The following is an 18,703-nucleotide window of genomic DNA, read 5'->3' as shown; positions in this document are numbered from 1 at the left end:
GCAAATACTGGGGGAAGCCTAGGCTGGGCATGGCAGGTGGGAAGTAGCTTTGGGGAAGAAAGCTCAGTTTGTGACAGCCCTTGAACTGGGCGGCCGTGGGACTGGGTGGGCGCGATGTCACCTTCTGGGGTGATACAGGGGAAAGGAAAGACTGATTAGAGCTGGGAGGGTGGGAAGCTAAATCCATTAAGGACCCTCTTTTAGTCACTCTGTGCTTTAAAGTCTGCATCTTGAAGCCTGCGGAGAGCAGAATTTTGGTTTTTAGTCCACATATCTGATTGGTTTTTTTCCTTTGGAGAAGGAGGATGTATTTAAATGCACCCAAAGCTCACTGTTTCAGAGCACCTGCTTGTCTCCCACTTCGGGACTTGGACTTGTGGATCAAGAGTCTTCAATCTCCTTCGTGCCACTTGCTTGCAAAACCCGACAGGAAAATATCCACGTGCAAGCAGATTCCTAAATGCGTAGGACTCAGGGATGTCTGGATTGCTGACATTATTTTGTCCATTTATGATGGGCAACTGCAGTGACAACTAATTATCTTTAATAGGATAATTGCTATCCTCCCAGCTCTCATGCAAAATTATTTCGTACCTCTTAATAGAGAACTGTCCCGCACACAATGTTGTGCAAAGGACTTGCTGTGCGTGTGGGACCTCCATGGTATATTGTGAGCTTCTGTGGTTTGTCGGATCAATGCCTAGCACACCTGGGAAGAGCTGCAGGAAAACCTCAAAGAGTCTCCTCTTTCACAGCTCGCTGCGGGCAGAGGTGATTTCCATGCTGTAAGGACTGCACCAGGATGTGAGCTCCAGGATGGTGGGCACTTGGCAATGAAATTAAGGCAGAACAGAAATATTCAAATCCTAAATTATTGGGGGTTTCCAACCTGACGTAGATTCTGGGGAAAATAAGCTGCATCAGGCCCTGCAGAAGTCAAAGTCTGAAAACAGACCTTGGCTTACCCCAGATCTGATTGTCCCGGGTTTAAGTCGCATTACCCTACACAGTTCAAATGGCCATTAACTCCAATTAGTGCCCCACATTGTCCCAGAAAAAGCATTAGCTCAGCACTTCACAGTATTTCAAGTGAGCCCATGGGGTTGTACCTCTATAAAACCCCAGAATAGAAGGCTTTGTCCTGGGAGAAATCTGCAGTCTGGTGTTAGCTAAAGAAAGCAGGATTTTTACCCCCTTGGGATTAGCGGAGCTGCGAGTGGCTTCCTGAAAGCCATACAAGAAGTAAGAAAGTAAAAAGTAACACACTCTCATGGACCCAGAGGGACAGATTTCCAGCTTCCTCTGTGCAAAAATGAAGTTTATGCCCTACCTATGGGGGCTTTTTACCATCTTGAACTTTCCCTGAGCCAGAGGAAGGGCATGTGAGCCCAAAAGCTTACAGAAAAAGGTCTTTTTTTTGCAATTTCTCTGTCGGTCTAATAAAAGGTATCATCTCTGAACTCAGAGCTCTACATATTTTTGCATTTCAGACAAGAAGTAAATGTGTTCATCATGCTTCTTTTTACTGAAAAGAGACCTCCTCCACTGCGGCCTGGAAGGAATGGCGGTTAGTGGCAGAGATGAAGGAGCCTTTCATTCAACAGAGAAACCTTTGTGAATGGCAAGATGTACTTGGTGAGTTAAGAGCTGAAGCCTGTGTTGACTTTCTTGCAGCAGAGGTCCTTGCTCCTGTACCTGCTCACCTCATATGTTGTCTTTTCTATGACGTTGGGGTTTGTCTTGGGGAAGCTAATACCCGCTTTGTTTTTTTATTTGTGCTGGAGGTGTATTTGCTCCAGCCAGGAGCGGAGGCCCTCTTCCTGCTGGTATTTAGGGACAAATAGGGTGTCTTAGAAGACTAATTTAAAATAAAGAAACCCCATCCTTTGATCTGTCTGGTTTCACTTCCACATGTTGTGCATCTTGTTCTACCAGTTTCAATTCCTTTGTAAAGCAGTTGCACAACCGTTTCCTCTTCACAACCAGCACTGTTAAACCTGAGCTCACCTGATCCGATGTACCTTGCCTAAGACCCTAGATGTATTGAGTTTCCAGTAAACTCTGCAAAAATTCGGGCTCTTACTCACACTTTTCAAGAGTTGGGGACTTGTCATTTTAACGGTAGTTGACGTCCACATTCAAAGTACTAATGGCGGGAGATCTAGTGGTGGTTTTAGGTACTAACTCAGGGGTGGGCGATTTATTTTGGCTGGAGGGACACATTAGGAACTTGGGTGAGCTGTTGTGGGTGGAGGGGGGCTGATCTGGCCTGGCACGGTGGGGCAGCAGGTGCTGACCTAGTACAGAGTGGTGGGAGAAAAGGGGCAATTAATCCTATCCAGCCTGGCCCTGTCTGCCCTGCACCCACTGCTAGGGGTGCCAGGCGGAGTGGGCAGGCTGGTGGGCTCTCCATGGAGATTGGCCCCCACAGGCAGGATGCCCTTGACCGGGCGGATGGGATGGGGCCATGGGTGGGTGAGGAGCAGCATGCAGGAGTAGGGCAAACGGGCAGGTGGTGACCAGAACCAGGGCTGGGGCCGGGATCGCAGGCTGGTGACAACACAGCACCGAGCTGTGAGCCGCTCCCCGCATGGCCGGGACATACAGGGAGCAGATTGTGGCTCTGTCCAGGGTCCCATGGATCATGTTTTGCCCACGCTATACTAATTGATTTCCAATTGATTTCCTTCTGCAACTGTGTTCATTGTTTGTGAACGCAAGCCTTTTTGAACTTTGATAAAGCTGTTTAACCTGTCAAACAAAACCTCTGCTTAAAATCTGCTGTAGTTCTTCGAAGCCAGGGTTATTTTGATGGCCAACATCTAATTAAGAATCCCCAGTTGAATAAAATTGCCGCTGTGTCTGCTCCCAGCTCCTGGAGGAATAAAGTTGAAGTAGACACAGTTGGCTGGTTTAAGCTGCTGCTTTTAAGTATTGGACTAGTGGGAGTCCAGACAGACTCACAGCACAGCCAGACCCAGATCATGAGGATGGACAAATCAGGAGATCGGACCCTGCTGGGCTGGACACATGCCTTAAAAAGGCTGTGTCTACCCCAAAGAGTTTGCAATCACATCCTAAATTGAGCGGCAGCAGATGGATGGCTATAGAGCAAACAGAGGGGTCACAAGGTAGAAGACATCCAGAGTATGTCTATAGGAAAATGGGCCAGAATAGCTATAGTGGAATATACAGCTATTCTGGGATAGCTCCTGGGCTTTAAGCTTCTGCCTGACTTATTCCATGATCGCTTCCTGAAGGAAAAGCCCTTGCAGCATAGATGGTCCGGCTCTTTTCCTGCACAGCAGATGCCACCGATAGCTCACTTCTTCACTGCTCCAGTCCTAAACATGCACTGCAGGGCAAATGCAGCCTTACTATAAGCCGGTACCTTCCCCCTTAAACCAGCAGCGGAGCTCAACCTGCTCTTTATTTTGATGGCTTTGGTGTCATAGCAAATTAGTAAAAGGAATCCAGGGGGACATGAATCGGTGGGCCCCCAAAGCCCCGGCCAGGGCCTCCTGAACCTGTGGGCCCCACCAGTTTGAAAGGTACCACTGCTGCTGGTTTTTTGCAGGTGCAGCTCAGTTGGCAGGTTGTGTCCTCAGCACGTGGAGGACTTGGGCCATCATTGCCGTAGAGAGAGGGGTCCAATGCTAGCCCATGCTTTCCAGAGGGTGCTCGCAGATGGCACTTAACATGGGCAATTTTCTACTGTGGGTGGTGGCGAGGGCATTGTCTTTGCTCCCAGGGTCCCAAGGATTCTTAATCCACCCCTGAAAGACCCCGGAGTATTTAAGGTGATGGGAGCCCTACTGCCGAAGCCAGATTTCATGTAACATTGCTGGCAACAGTGACGTTCCTGCCAATGAAACAGAGGAGTAGTTAGCTCAGGCCCTCGGATCATTAAAACTCTCTCTAAAAAGCTCGTTACTGCAATGAGTTCTCTCTAGAAAGTACCAGCTGGAAGGAGCAGACTGAATTCACACGGGACTTCTTCGTTCCCCCCTACTATTCATTTGTAAAACAAAACCTTTGCAAAAAACTTTGCTCCCATGTCTGCCTTGGCACTGACTCTCTGTTTGACTCCCTGCTGGTGATGAAACACCCGTGAGGTGAGTAATTGAGCTCCCTCAGAGAGAAACTTGTTAACTTTTTAATAAGGCCCCAGGTCTATTTATAATAGCCGGGAAAGCCTCCGAGCTGGGCGAGCCACAACAACTTTTATCCTACACCACAGCCTTTCATCTGAGTGACCTCTCTTTTCTGAATGAAAGGCACTTATAAGCTTCTCTCTAAATTGGACCCCAAACTCGGAAGGACATCTGGCGGGTCGGACAGTGGGATCATTATCGCCTGTCCAGTAACTGCGCCGTCTATCCAGCTGTGTCTGCTCCACGGAGGGAAAGGTTGGCAAAGGCTGTTCCCAAACCTGCCAGTGGATTTGTGCTAGGGGAAGCTCAATAGGGTCTGTCCATAAAGAAGAGCTTGTGGGATCGTGGCCTTGGTTTTGTTGAGGGACCCTTTGGTCAATGGGTTGTGGGGCTGGTTTGGGGTTTATTGGGGCGAATGGAAGGTCAGGATGGAAGGGGGATTGTAGATGGAGACGGTCCTGTGGTCAGTAATTAGATTAACTTTATGCTGTGGCTCCTACTAAAAAGACTCAAGCAAGCCCTCTTGTATCGTATGAACAGTGCTGGGACCTTTGCGTCATGGCCTTTCATTTGCCAAAAGTCACTCCCAGTCATGCTACCCCCACTTTATTCTCCTTGTATGAAGCTCAGCAGCCCTAGACGCAGGGCCTTCTTTGTCCAAATGTCATCAAACCATTTTCAGAGTGCTTTCCTCACCGTTTTCCATGGATGCAGAGGGAGCTGGCTGTTCGCGGTGGCTCTGGGTGGTACCCTGCCACCTCTCCTCTCAACACCAAGCCTGGCACCGCTACCCACTGCCTGCCTGGGGTTGCAGCTGGCTTCCTCCGTACACCCCTGCATGCATGTTGTCAGGACTCCTGTCTGCCTGTGTCTGGGGGCCCTGGGCCTTCCCTGACATTCAGCTTTTGCCAGCTGGTGCCAAACACTTGCTCAGGGCTCCCTTGGGTAGAGCTAGGAGAAACAATAGGCTCCCTCTTGGGTTGAGCAGGAGCAGAGTAACCTCCATCCCTCGTCCCTGTGGGAGAGAAGAGCAAAGACCTTGTCAGGTGCCTTGGAGGGGGGAAGACAATCTCTCCCCTGTACCCCACTGGCTTCCTTGAGAGAGCTCCCCCACTTTGCCTCTGACGGACGGGCTGTGCAGTTCCTTCCCTTCCCATGTACTGGCCTCGCTCCCCTTCCCCATCATGGGGAACAACCTTGCCTGCTCTGCTTTTGTTCCCGTCTCTTCATGGGGGAACGATGATGTGCCCCATCTTTTGAGGAAGGGGGGATGAGCCTCCCTCCATGCCTTCTGAAGCACAAGGAGCACAACAGCAGGAACAGAAAGCAAGGAAACGGCCAACTGGATGTACCAGCGTCGTGTCACAGCAGCTGGGCAGCAATGCAACAAGCTGCCTAGCGAAGTGGGGGACTCATCTGTCTTGGACGTTTTCGAGACTAGGATGGACAGGTTTCTGTCTGGATGGGTTTAGGAAGAGTGAATCCAGTCTTTGCACAGAGGGGTGCATCGGATGGCCTCCAGCCTGTATGGCTCTGTGCTCACTCCACTCACTCTTGCCACCCAAAGTGACTGATGTGAAGACTGGCAATGAGTGAGCAACCACCAAGCCCTACCAAGAGCTGAAGTACTGAGGTCCAAGCACCACTTTCCTGGTCAACCTTCAGCTCATACTCATCTTTTTCCCACTCTGCTATGTATTGGCCTGCCTAAAGGAGTCCTCCTTGAGCTGTCCTTACGCTGCACGGGGCTACTCCAGGCCCTGAAAGCCCTATTGCTCTTCCCCATAGCATCAGGGTGACCATTCGGAGCGAAGCAGCCCTCACCCTCGTTTCCTGCGAGCAAAGGGTGTGTGTGTTGGGATGCCTGGCAAAGGGAGAGCGATTTCTCAAGGGTTTACACCCTGCACTCAAGTGTGGAGTAATCCGCAACCAGGGCCAGCCCTTTTCCCAGAGGTCACCCCTATAAACCAAGGAAATGGGATTGTGCCTGAGGCAGCAGGAGCCTGTGCTCATGCAGAAACCTCACACTGCTCCTCCAGTCTTCCAGCTGCATTAGTCACTCGCTGAGCCCTGCAATCACGTCGGCATGGATCCCGCCCAGTTACCCCGTCTCCCTGGCGCCTGTCACCACAGGAAGATTGAAAACCTCATAACTAATGATGTTTAGTCACAAAAAGATGACTCTTCCTTGGTGAGTGAGCGAGTAGGACTGAGTTGACCTACCTTCCCTGAACACACCAGCAAATTATTCCCATTTTACAGATGGGGAAACTGAGAGAGAGAGCAGTGAAGACTTCCTAAGGTTATGTTTGGTGGAGCAAGGAGTTCCTGGCTTCTCACCCTATGCTCCATTCAATAGGTTATGCTGCTTCTCAGATTAACGAAGACCCTGATTCAGCCTCTAACTGTGTCAGCACAAATCATCCCACACGCAATACACTGCAGATTTGGGGTGTACATTTGCTGGTGTTTCTATGTCTGCTAGAGATCAACCACATATGTGGAGTAACATTCTTCTTGTTCTCCTGGATTAGGCCTTGTAGCCCATTGTGGTGCATCAGCCCATCAAGCTATCAGTGAAATCCCTATTTTACATTTTTTTAAAAACACATCTTAATGAATTTGACAAGAATGACACTTCCCACTTCATTACAGCCTGCTCTCCAAGCGTATACACAGACTCCAAAATGACTGCCCCTATTAAATATATAGGCTATCTTTCTAGGGGCCTTTCTGAGTTTTCTGTTCTTAAATACGAAAGTAATTAGAAATCAGAGGATGCACTTTTTCTAGCAGCTTTCGTCTATGGACCTGATGATATAAACCACTAAGCCTGTTAATGTAAGGCCATGCAGAGTTCACACAAGTTTTATTCATCACCCCACTGCTATTAAGCAGCCACCTTTGGGGTAGCACGTAGCTGTTGTTTAACTGTATGCAGCTTAGGCCCAGCAGATAAACCCGTATCTAGCTGGAGCTGAAGGGGTATGCTTTCAGGACATACATGCTGCTCCCTTGGTAGCTGTTTGGTTGTGCTGAAAAATAGATACCCAAATACAAAAAGGAGCTTTTTACAAACAGTATCTGCGAGTGGGGTCTGTGACCTGGCTGCTTTGAATTTCCAAGAAAGACCTGGCAAAATATTAGCTAATGGTATGTTGAGACAAAAACATGTGTCAGCAAGTCTTGCCGTTAACTCTTCCTTGTGTGCGTGTGCCCTCAATAGCCCTAAAGAAACACTGTTCAATGCAGCTGATCCTGCTTCTAGCTCTTGCAAGGAGGAGGAGAGCAGGTACTCGGCACCAATTGCCTGAGAGGACACCTTTCCCATTTAAAAGGGGGAATGGCTAGTCGCAATTTCAATTAGTCACCTCTTACTCATGCCTTGGATTAGTCAAACTGAGCCGCAATCCTGGGCCCATGGCAAATAACTGCGAAAATGAATTAACTTCAATGGGCTTGGAATAACATTTAAACGTGCAGAATGGGCTTTTCAAAAGAAAACTGGAGACCTAGCCCCTCCTGACTTTCAGGGGGATCTGGGCATGTACCTGATTCAGCTGTTCTTGAATATCTCACCTTGGTCCATTTCTAACTACTAACATGGTCTGTAGTTTCTGTGTTTCACTGGATTCAAGCAGGCTAGCTTGGCTGACGTGCAGTAGCCAAAGGCTAGAAGAGCAAATTGAGGGAGGGGATTGCAATTCACCCAGAGGTTTAAACAGTCACAATAAAAAACCATGAAAATGTTTCCTATTACTCTTACCTGATGACGAATTGGTCACCAAGTATAGGTCCTATCTGGCTGTATTTGAAGAGAGTGATGCAAGACATGATGTTTGTCTGTCTTTCAGCAAACCTTTATTTTGGTGATGGCTTTTATGGGTTCCCTCCTTTCCCCTGAGTTTTGAATCTCCCCAGATGTTTACTTGGATATTTGAGCTCATGCAAGGTCTACTCAAGATCCCTGGGATTGGACTACATTGACATTTAGACATCATGGCATTGGCAGTAGTCTAAATACCTGGAACAGGATGTGATGCTGCATCGGTGAGCATTTTTATGAGGCCCGGGTTTCCTGTTCTGTAACAAAACTCGAAACCACTTATTTTGGGCCTGTTACCAAGCTGACCACCCAACTCGAGGCTTAAATCTAAGATTGCACCTTTCATTAGTTAGGGGCATAGGAAAGTAGGGCTGGACGGGACCTCGTGAGGTCAACTAGTCCAGCCCCCTGCTCAAAGCAAGGATCATCCCTGACTCAACCATCCCAACCAAGTGTCTGACCAACCTGCTCTTGAAAACTTCCAAGGATGGAGAGTCCACCATCTCTCTAGGTACCTGGTCCAATGCTTGACCACCCTCACGGGTCTAGAAGTGTTTTTCCTTGGGAGATCCTGCTTGGACCTAACTGGGGATTATCATCCTGGAGGAAAAGAAACATTGGAAATGAGTTGTTTAGGCACCTAATTAATGACTATGAGGCATGTAGGCAGTCAGTATTACCCATCTGGTCTCAGTACAGGGTTGAACTGGATTTCTGTTGTTTGCATTGATTATATCACTGAACAGGCCAGAGACCTCCTCAGTTGCTCCACTCGGCAGTCCAGCACACTCGTGCTTGCTAGTGGATGTCTACTCCTGAGCTCTGCTAGAGCACAAACCGGGACTCTGGATGCATGGCTCTCATTACCAAAGGAGTAGAAAAAGCAGCGTGCATTACTTTTTATAACTCCTTGTACACAATATGCCTCATCCGCCCGGTGCACCACTCCTGGAGGACTGCACGTGGTCTGTGGTCCATGCACTTGGCTCCCACTCAGATCCAGATATCAACATGCTGATGCTTTCTCCTGGGCTAGGGACAGAAATGACACATAAACCAGTAAAAGTGATCAGAAACTGGTTCAAATCTGTAACGCAACAGAAGGTCAATGCATGTAAGCTGCTTTCAAAATGGCTGAAACCAGTTAGAGATAAACCTGGATGGATGAAGTATCAGACTTAATGGATTTGGGTTAAATCAGTTTACTGAATTTCTGCCCCAGATCCTGCAGCTTGGGTCCCCATTGGTGAGACTCCTGGGTTAGGCTCCTTCTTCCAAGGGCAAAGATGCTTGACTGGGCTCCTTATTTGATGTGGGAACCAAATCAAATTAGCAGGGGCTCGTGGTACTGACTGGACCTGCTGCTTAGATTCAGATTTGTTGGAAGGAGCTGGTGGTTGGCATAATCCTCCCACAGAGGAGATGGGAGCTCTTTGGAGAGCTGCTGTCACTGGCGGCTCCAGGGGCATGTGCTCAAACTCCTACCTACAGCTGGGAAAGATAAGCAGAACAAACTTGCAGTCATGTGGAAAAACCCTTTACGCTGCATTTCTGTTTTCTGTACCCAGATACTTTCTCCCTCGGCTTCCAGATGGCCTGTTGCAAGCACTGGATCTAAACTGTCGCATCAAACACTGGACACAAGCAGAGGACACCAGCCTGGCTTTGACTGATTGATAACCCCGATCTCTGCTGTGAAAGGGCTTATTCAGGCTCAAATAAAATCCTAGTATTGCAAGGGACTTCAAAGGTTATCATCCACTCCTTGCAGGATTTCCTGTTCCTGAGCCATCCCAGAAGCTTGCTCAGCTTCTTTTTGTGAAATCTCCTTTTTTCAGTAGGGTTTTAGTCTCCCTAGGCAGCTTTACTTCCTGCCACTCTTGCAGTTTCAATCTAGTGCCATGCACCTTACCCATCACGGCAAGGGAGAACAAATCTTCTGCTGGGCCAGCTTTTCCAGTATCTTGAAACAGCCATCATCTCCTCCCTTCATCTCTTTTTCTCTGAATTAAATGTACCCGGTTCTCTCAAACCTTCCTTATAAATTAGACGCCAGCACTGTGACTAGTAAAGCTGAGACTCCTCTGAGAGTCCAACCCAAGGAGATCTCAAAGGGGTTTCAGCCTCACTCTTCAGGGCCAGCTTTGCAAACTGTAGAGCCTATAGTAAAAGTAGGACCTGAGGCCTCTAACACCAGAAAGTGGCAGTCTGCTGGTTATGATGGGGTTACCTTATGTCTACGTTTTCCCGGAGATGTCCTCTTTTTGGTCCTCTGATCTCCATCTGGGCGGGTTTTTTTGAAATCTGAAAAAATGTGCTGGATTTTGCTCTGCTTTGCTGGTGGGAGTTGAGGGGGGGGCAACTGGAGGCAAGGGGCACCATGTGCATGTGTGCACGCACACACATGGCCAGCATGCGGCAGTGTTGCCAACTCACATGATTTTTGGCATTGTTATTAAAATCCATGCTTTGGGAATGAGAAAAACTTAGCTTTTTCTTTTCATTCTTTCTCTCTATCTATCGATCAATCGATCAATAGATAGATAGGTCTAGGACTATAGATAGATAGATAGGTCTAGGACTATAGATAGACAGATAGATGATATGAAATATAAATATAAATATGGAAAACTTAGTTCCATCATATATATATAAAAGAAAGAGCTAAATTTCACATTTCCGAAGTGTAGACTCTAAGAACAATGCCAAAAATCATGATTTGGCAATAGTGATGCAGCCAGGCAGGGTGGTGGGAGCAGCTTGCTAGCTGCATGCAGGTAAGTCTATGGGGGCAGGGGTTAGAGGGCCAGGGCCTGGGGACGGTCTGGGGTGGGGTGTGTGGAGGGGATGGGTGTGTGATGGAGGCGGGTGCCTGGCGGTACTGGGGGAAGGTGTCTGGGCACTGGAGATGCAGCAGGGCGGGTTGCCGCCCCTGCTGCAGGAAAGGGGGAGCCCTTCAGGGGCAGCGGGGAGCTCCGTGGCTGGGCCGGTGGCACAGGGGCCAGTGCCCATGCTCACAGGGCTAAAGCGGCCAGGAGATGCTGCCTGGGGGGCAAAGCGGGCATGGCCAGGCCACTTGGCGCATTGCTGGTCCCCAGCCCAGGGTGGAGGGTGTCACAGGCCTCCCCCCGTCTTCCCTCCAGCCCACGCTGGGGCCAGACTCACTCCACTGCCACCCACATGAATTGCACTCCAGCTCGGTTGGGATGGGGGCAGCTGGGGGCCCCGTCTGGCAGGGCTGGGGGGAGCAGGGGGCTGCGGGTCAGGAGCGAGGGGCACTGGGAGGGCTGGGGAGGTTGTGGCATGGGAATGAGGACATGGGACAGGGTGGGTCACAAGTGTGGGGCACTGGCAGTACCAAGGGGCTGCGGATCAGGAGTGAGGGCCACCAGCATGGCCTGGGGGGTGGGAAACTGTGGGTCGGGAGCGAGGGGCACTGGCAGGGCCAGGGGGCTTGGCTTGAGCAGTGAGGTGTCCCCCCAACAGGTCCTTCCTTTTGCAACTGGAAATATGGCAACCCTAGTTATTATCACAGAACAATACGGTGTCTTTTAACCACTTAAGCATGCAAATGTATTTGAGTTGCCTGGTCTACCTGACCCTAACACCAGCCCTCTTGATTTGGAGAGTCTGTTTTACTTTCTGCCTTTCTGTTGGCAACCTTATTCTCTAATTGCCCTAGAAAATCATGAGGCTTGTCAGTTGGGCGCTTCTAGCTCAAACCTACTAACGAATACCTGTCATGTTTATTCACATGTCTGCAGATTCCTTATTTTGCTCCGGGCAAAGGTTGGCCTGCCTCGCACCTTCCTATTGGAAAGAGAAGAGGAGTGTTTGCTGAGGCTAGAGCACAATTAGGTGAAACCTGGCTGGCCATAACTCGTTACAAAGCCGGCTTTGTTTGTGCAGCGGCACTTTTACTAACAGTTGCCACTGCCCTGCCACGACCTGCTTACGTCTCGAATGGAGGGAGGTTCGGGAACACAATGACGGAAAGCATCTGGATTCCTCTCAACGCTCGTGGTCCTGCTCTCCCCGGCGCTCGTGCGGCCAAGCGGCGGGGAATTGCAGCAGAAATCCCGTACCAAGGAGATGGGTGAATGATCCTTCCTAAAGCGAGGCGTCATCGCTAGAAAAGGATCGCTTTGTGGGGAAGGCTTCAGGCTCCGTTTCAGTTTCGACCTGGTTCTTGTGTCCAAATATGCCACAGATTTCCTATGTGGAGGTGACTTCACCTGCTTCGGCTTCCCACCAAAACAGGGGCAATATTTCCTTTGCTGTGTCTTTTTACTTTGTCAGCTTTTAGGGGGCAGGCACTGTCTATCACAATGTATTCGTACAGCACCTAACACACAGGGGCCCAAAAGGATCTCTAGCAACTGTTGCAATATGAACAAGTAGGAATAATGAAACGTGCTTTATTTTTATCAGTCAGGACTCATGGTAGAGGTGGTATCTTTTATTAGACCAACTCGATTTTTGCAAAAAAAAAAATATCTTTAATGCAATCTTTAAGGCACAGACACCCTTCGTCAGGCATCGGAGAAAAGATTGTGAAGGTTCTCCTGGGTAGAAATGAAAGTTCATATTTTGGAGGACAGTTGAAGGTGGTAAAATCTCCTGTTTGGAAAAGTTAATTTTATATGAAGATTAGGCTTGGAGAATTTTTTAAATCTTTTTTTAATCAATTTTTAATCATTCTTTATCATTTACTCAGACTAGCTTTCAATCCATAGGGTTGACAGTTCCTGTTTGCACTTAGTGCAACAGGAAACAACTTTTCTATACGGGAAATTATTTAAACTGCCTGTGTAATAATGGCTCATTGATCCCTTGTGTAAGACTACATTGTGCACAGGAGGGTGAGGGGACGCCGCAGAGATGCAGTCCACGGTGAAGTTTGCCTTTGGTCTATTTAACTGGACGCACTGACAGTTTTCTTTCCCGCTGGTTGGCTCAGTACATCTTCCCCATCCTCTCCACTCAGCATGATGCTAGTCCAAGAGGAAATATTTCATGGGTCTGCAAGGCTGAATAAAATCATTTCTTTGTGCTGCACAACCTTAAATGCATTTATTTCCAGGCCAACAGTGGCTGAAAGACGGGAAGTCAGCGCCATCTGCCGGACTTTCCTGCTCGGTGCTTTCTTTGTTCAGGGCCAAACCCAGCGGTGGTGGTAGGCAATGTAGTGTAAATTAAGCATCCTTGCATTATCTTTGACCCCGTTAACCTGCTGGCACTTACCCTCCTGCTACATAAGGGATTCAAGTCGGCGTAACCCGCATGCTGAGTAGCTGAGGCAGATGAAACCAATTCAGACTAATAATTCCTTGCTGAACCTAGACTGGATTTCCTCCTCTCCGTAGCTGTGCGTAGGAGAAGAGGGTTTCATCACTACCATAATGACAGGCTTGCAAAGGTGGAGATAAAGAGATGACCTAATATATCTTCTCTTTTTGCAGGTTTGTCTCCTTCAGTGCTCCCATGCTTTAATCGGCCGGTGTGTAAAGAAAGCCCCCAGCCTTTTCTTTTGGGCAGACAGGCTGAGCTGAGCATTACCCCAACCCGGTCCCAGCAGCGTCTCAGAAAGAGGAAGGCTGGAATTGGAGTTTCCACACTGGCTGTGGAAATTTGGGGCCGGTTCCTGTCTCTGCCACAGACTCTCCCCATAGATTCATAGATTCATAGAAGTTAGGGTCGGAAGGGACCTCAATAGATCATCAAGTCCGACCCCCTGCATAAGCAGGAAAGAGTGCTGGGTCTAGATGACCCCAGCTAGATACTCATCTAACCTCCTCTTGAAGACCCCCAGGGTAGGGGAGAGCACCACCTCCCTTGGGAGCCCGTTCCAGACCTGGGCCACTCGAACTGTGAAGAAGTTCTTCCTAATGTCCAGTCTCAATCTGCTCTCTGCTAGCTTGTGGCCATTGTTTCTTGTAACCCCCAGGGGCGCCTTGGTGAATAAATCCTCACCAATTCCCTTCTGTGCCCCCGTGATGAACTTAGGTTGTGCCCCCGTGATGAACTCAGCCACAAGGTCGCCTCTCAACCTTCTCTTGCGGAGGCTGAAAAGGTCCAGTTTCTCTAGTCTCTCCTCGTAGGGCTTGGTCTGCAGGCCCTTGACCATACGAGTTGCCCTTCGCTGTACCCTCTCCAGGTTATCCGCATCCTTCTTGAAGTGTGGCGCCCAGAATTGCATGCAGTACTCCAACTGCGGTCTGACCAACGCCCTATAGAGGGGAAGTATCACCTCCCTGGACCTATTCGTCATGCATCTGCTGATGCACGATAAAGTGCCATTGGCTTTTCTGATGGCTTCGTCACACTGCCGGCTCATGTTCATCTTGGAGTCCACTAGGACTCCCAGATCCCTTTCCACCTCTGTGCCACCCAGCAGGTCATTCCCTAGGCTGTAGGTGTGCTGGACATTTTTCCTCCCTAGGTGCAGCACTTTGCATTTCTCCTTGTTGAACTGCATCCTGTTGTTTTCTGCCCACTTGTCCAGCCTATCCAGGTCTGCCTGCAGCTGTTCCCTGCCCTCCGGCATGTCCACTTCTCCCCATAGCTTTGTGTCATCTGCAAACTTGGACAGAGTACATTTCACTCCCATGTCCAAGTCGCTGATGAAGACATTAAAGAGTATCGGTCCAAGGACCAAACCCTGCGGGACCCCACTGTCCACACCCTTCCAGGTCGAGACCGACCCATCTACCACGACTGTTTGGGTGCGACCCTCTAGCCAATTTGCCACCCACCGGACTGTGCAGTCATCCACATCACAGCCTCTTAATTTGTTCACCAGTAAGGGGTGGGATACCGTATCGAAGGCCTTCCTGAAGTCCAGGTATACGACATCCACCCCTCCTCTTGTGTCCAGGCGTTTCGTAACCTGGTCATAGAAAGAGACTAGATTGGTCAGGCACGATCTGCCTGCCACAAACCCGTGCTGGTTTCCCCTCAGCATAATTTGCCCTGCCGGGCTCTCACAAATGTGAGCCTTGATAATTTTTTCAAATACTTTACCAAGGATGGAGGTGAGACTGACTGGCCTATAGTTGCCCGGGTCCTCCTTCCTCCCCTTTTTAAAATGGGGACCACGTTAGCCCTTTTCCAGTCCTCCGGGACTTGGCCCGTGCGCCACGAGCATTCGAATATTCCCGCCAGTGGCTCTGCAATGACGTCGGCCAGTGCCTTCAGCACCCTCGGATGGAGCCCATCCGGGCCTGCCGACTTAAAGGCATCCAGTTCTTCCAAGTGACTCTGCACCACCTCAGGGTCTACGCATGGCAGTCTGGCGCCTTGCTGCTGCCTCTCTACAACCCCAGTGAGAGACTTGTCGTGCCCCTCACTTAGGAACACTGAGGCAAAGAACTCGTTGAGGAGTTCAGCCTTGTCCCCCCTGTCCGTCACCAATTGCTTCTGCCCATTTAGCAGGGGTCCTATTCCTCCCTGGGCCTTCCTTTTACTCCCTATGTATCTAAAAAACAGTTTCTTGTTGTCCTTTACTTGGGTTGCCATCCTCAGCTCCATGGTAGCTTTGGCCCGCCTAACTGCCTCCCTACAAGCACGAGCAGAGGAGGTATATTCATCTTTAGTGATCTCACCCTGTTTCCACTTTTTATGTGCTCCCCTTTTGGCCCTTAGGCTGCCCTGGATTTCTCTGGTCAGCCAGGGAAGCCTCCTGGCCCCTTTCCCTCTTTTGCCTCGCTCGGGGATCGTCTTGCTTTGTGCCCGAAGGATCGTTTCCTTTAGGCACAGCCACCCTTCTTGGGCACCCATCCCATCAAAACTCCTACTCTGCAGTGCTTCCTTGACTAATCGCCTGAGTGCAATGAGATCAGCTTTCCTAAAGTCTAGCACTTTCACCCTACTAGTTACCTTACGCACTCGCCGTCTTATGTTGAATTCTATCATAAGGTGATCACTGTCTCCCAGATAGCTACCGATCTGGAGGTCCCCTATCATGTCATCTCCCGTTGCCAATACCAGATCCAGTATGACATTCCCCCTAGTGGGACCATACACCTACTGTGTCAGGTGGAGGTCCTGTACACAAGTTAGATGATTGTGGGCATGTTGCTTAACGTGAGTTCTCAGCCAGAAAACGGGAAGGATACATCCTTCCTCACCCTTTCTTAGTTGGATTGCAAGACCTGCGGCGGGGGGATCGTCCCACAGAGAGCGCATGCACAGCACCTTTAAAAAGGGGGTTTAAAACCCAAAAGCTTGCTAAGAAATTTTTTTTTCCAATTATTTAAGCTACTCTAATAAAAGATATCAGATTCACCCAAGGAACCTTGTCTGTACAGCACCTAGCGCTCTTCCTAGACTGGCTTGAGACCAGCCCTCCTGCTTCCTCCATCGATGTGACTGCGGGGGTGGCACTTCTGTTTCAGATGAGGAAGCGGTACAGATAAATGCCTTCCTCCTAGGAGGCCTTGTGGTTATTAGAGCGGGTTGTGACCCAGCTCCTCTTCCTTTACATCCCACAGACTTCAGTTATTTCCCCTTGCTTGGGAAAGAGAAGCGTGGCTATACAAGAACTGAAGCCTTCTTCGCAAGGGTACTCGTTGCTGGATGGAAAGCAGATGGAGATGATCAAATGAACATTTCAGTCTCACTGAATTCGGCTTGGTCCATTATTATACAAGCCAGCAGGGAGGATGTTGGTAGAGATGAGTGGAGGAAAAGCCCTTTCACTGAAACACATAAAAATGCAGCTTTGAAGGAGCTGTGGACTTAGTGGGAGATGGGCTGGAAAAAAAGAATCGGGTCAAAACATTTTCAGGATGAAATGCTTCATTTTGGTTTTTGCCACAATGATTTTTTTATTGCGCAAACGGCCAAGCTTTAAATGATGCAAAGGGCTGGAAAGCAAGCCAGGCGTTTCATTTCATGTTTTGCCACCTTCTCCCCTTCGGTACGGTGAAAGGGCTGGCGACGGGGCTTCGTTTGGCTTAGATGGTGTCAACGTTACTATTTGCATTTACTCAAAGCCTTTGGCATCTTGGGGCGAAGGGAAAGAAATCACCCCAGTGAAAGCGGCAGCCAAGGAGCTATCTACAAATGGGCTGTCCTCAGGATGGGACCCCTCGGGCTCCTCCTTGGAAAGGAGTGATGTTGGGAGAGGCTGAGCACCACTTGTGAAGCCTGAAGCAGCGGGGTAGGTGAGCAGGGCCAAAATAACAGGCGTGGGGAGCCCGTGCTGTGCTCAGCACCCTCTTCCCTCCCCAGATTGGGGCAAAACTCCTAGTTGCACCTCTGGGCTCGATGCCCTTATCTGCCACCGGAGCTACTCAGTACTTGGCAGAATCAGGATCCCCCCCGATGCCCAGAAATCCTGTAACTATAGCCATGCCTAGAAAGGTTTCCACTTTCACATACGCCTGCAATCATTCTAGCTCCAGACTAAGGCAGATTTCAAGTAAATCCAGTTGCGGCCTCCTCCGTGCTGCACCCTGCACGGCTCAACGGGCTGGGAACGTCTGCCAGCCTGCGCTGGGCTTTCTTCCTTTTCAGGTGACTGTTGGCAAGGAGGAGCAGGATGCAAAAGGAAGCTCCTTTGCTCCAGGAGCTGCTTGGCCAGGCTCTTTCTAAGGGCATGTTGGGGCAGGAAGGGGACTGAGCAAGGATAATGACTAATTGGGAGCTGCAACCTGGGGAGAAAGCCTTGAGACCCCTGATACTGGGGAAGTCACCCTGACAGTCGTGCCGGGGCTTTGGAAGTGTAAAAGGTGGTTGAGGTGCAGCTAGTGAGGAATAGCATGGGATTTATTGTGTGTAGCAATTAAACTGGACCCTGGGAGAGAGGGTTTGGGAATTGTAGGCACTTGCATACTTGTAGGGGAACACCAAGAGGGAAACTGAGGCAGCAAACGCAGAAGCATGCCGGCCAAGAGAGGAATCCATTCACCCTGACTATTGTGTGCTGCTGCTGACAAAATAGCCGTTTGACTGCAAACTGCTATGCTTATGCTTGCATCCGTCTAGAGGCTTCCTGGGGGTCTGACTTGTTCATCAGACTGGGGAAGCAAAAGATCTGTTCCAGCCCGCTAGGTTGTGTGCCTGGCTGTAATGGCCCTTTTTGCAGGGCTCTGCATCACGGCAGTGTCTTGCTGGAGATGTTGCTGTCTGTGTCTCCACGTCTGAGCAGGTGGGAAGCTGGTTTCTGGGGGACGTGCAGACCAGGCAGCCTGCCTGGCAGTGTTGCAGGGTCGCTAAAAGCAGTGCTCGCCTCGGCACCTGAGCTCTACCAACGTCGTCTCGCAGTGGGGCTGCTTGACAGGATCTTCCTCCCGTGATCGAGCATTTTGAGAAGGATCCAGAAGACGAGGCTGGAATAAAGTCTTGACCCAACTTCTATTTCTTGATACAGCAGCACCTCGGCCCGCTGGCAGGAGAGGTGCTCAGGCTAGGGTGGTCCCCTTTTCTGAACTGGAAGGTGTGTGCCTTTCGCCCACGACCAAAGCAGAGCCCGTGCGGGGCAGGGGTGGATGCAGGCTGCCCGCTGCAAGCTCAGTGCGATCCACCCATGGCTCCGTCCGGCCAGACCTTGCGGCTGCGCTTTCCTGCACTGGGCACCATGCAAGCTACAACTGCCCGCCTGCAAGGGGAAACCCACCATCCTGGAGCCATGCAGCCCGGGATGGGGACTTAATCTTTAAATTTTGGGACGGTCCTGCCCAATTAGGGGCAGGTGGTCACTCTAGCTCAGGCCTGATGC

This window comes from Alligator mississippiensis, chromosome 4, assembly GCF_030867095.1.
Source record: "Alligator mississippiensis isolate rAllMis1 chromosome 4, rAllMis1, whole genome shotgun sequence".
Taxonomy (NCBI): Eukaryota; Metazoa; Chordata; order Crocodylia; family Alligatoridae; genus Alligator; species Alligator mississippiensis.
Note: the sequence above shows the minus strand (reverse complement) of the source record.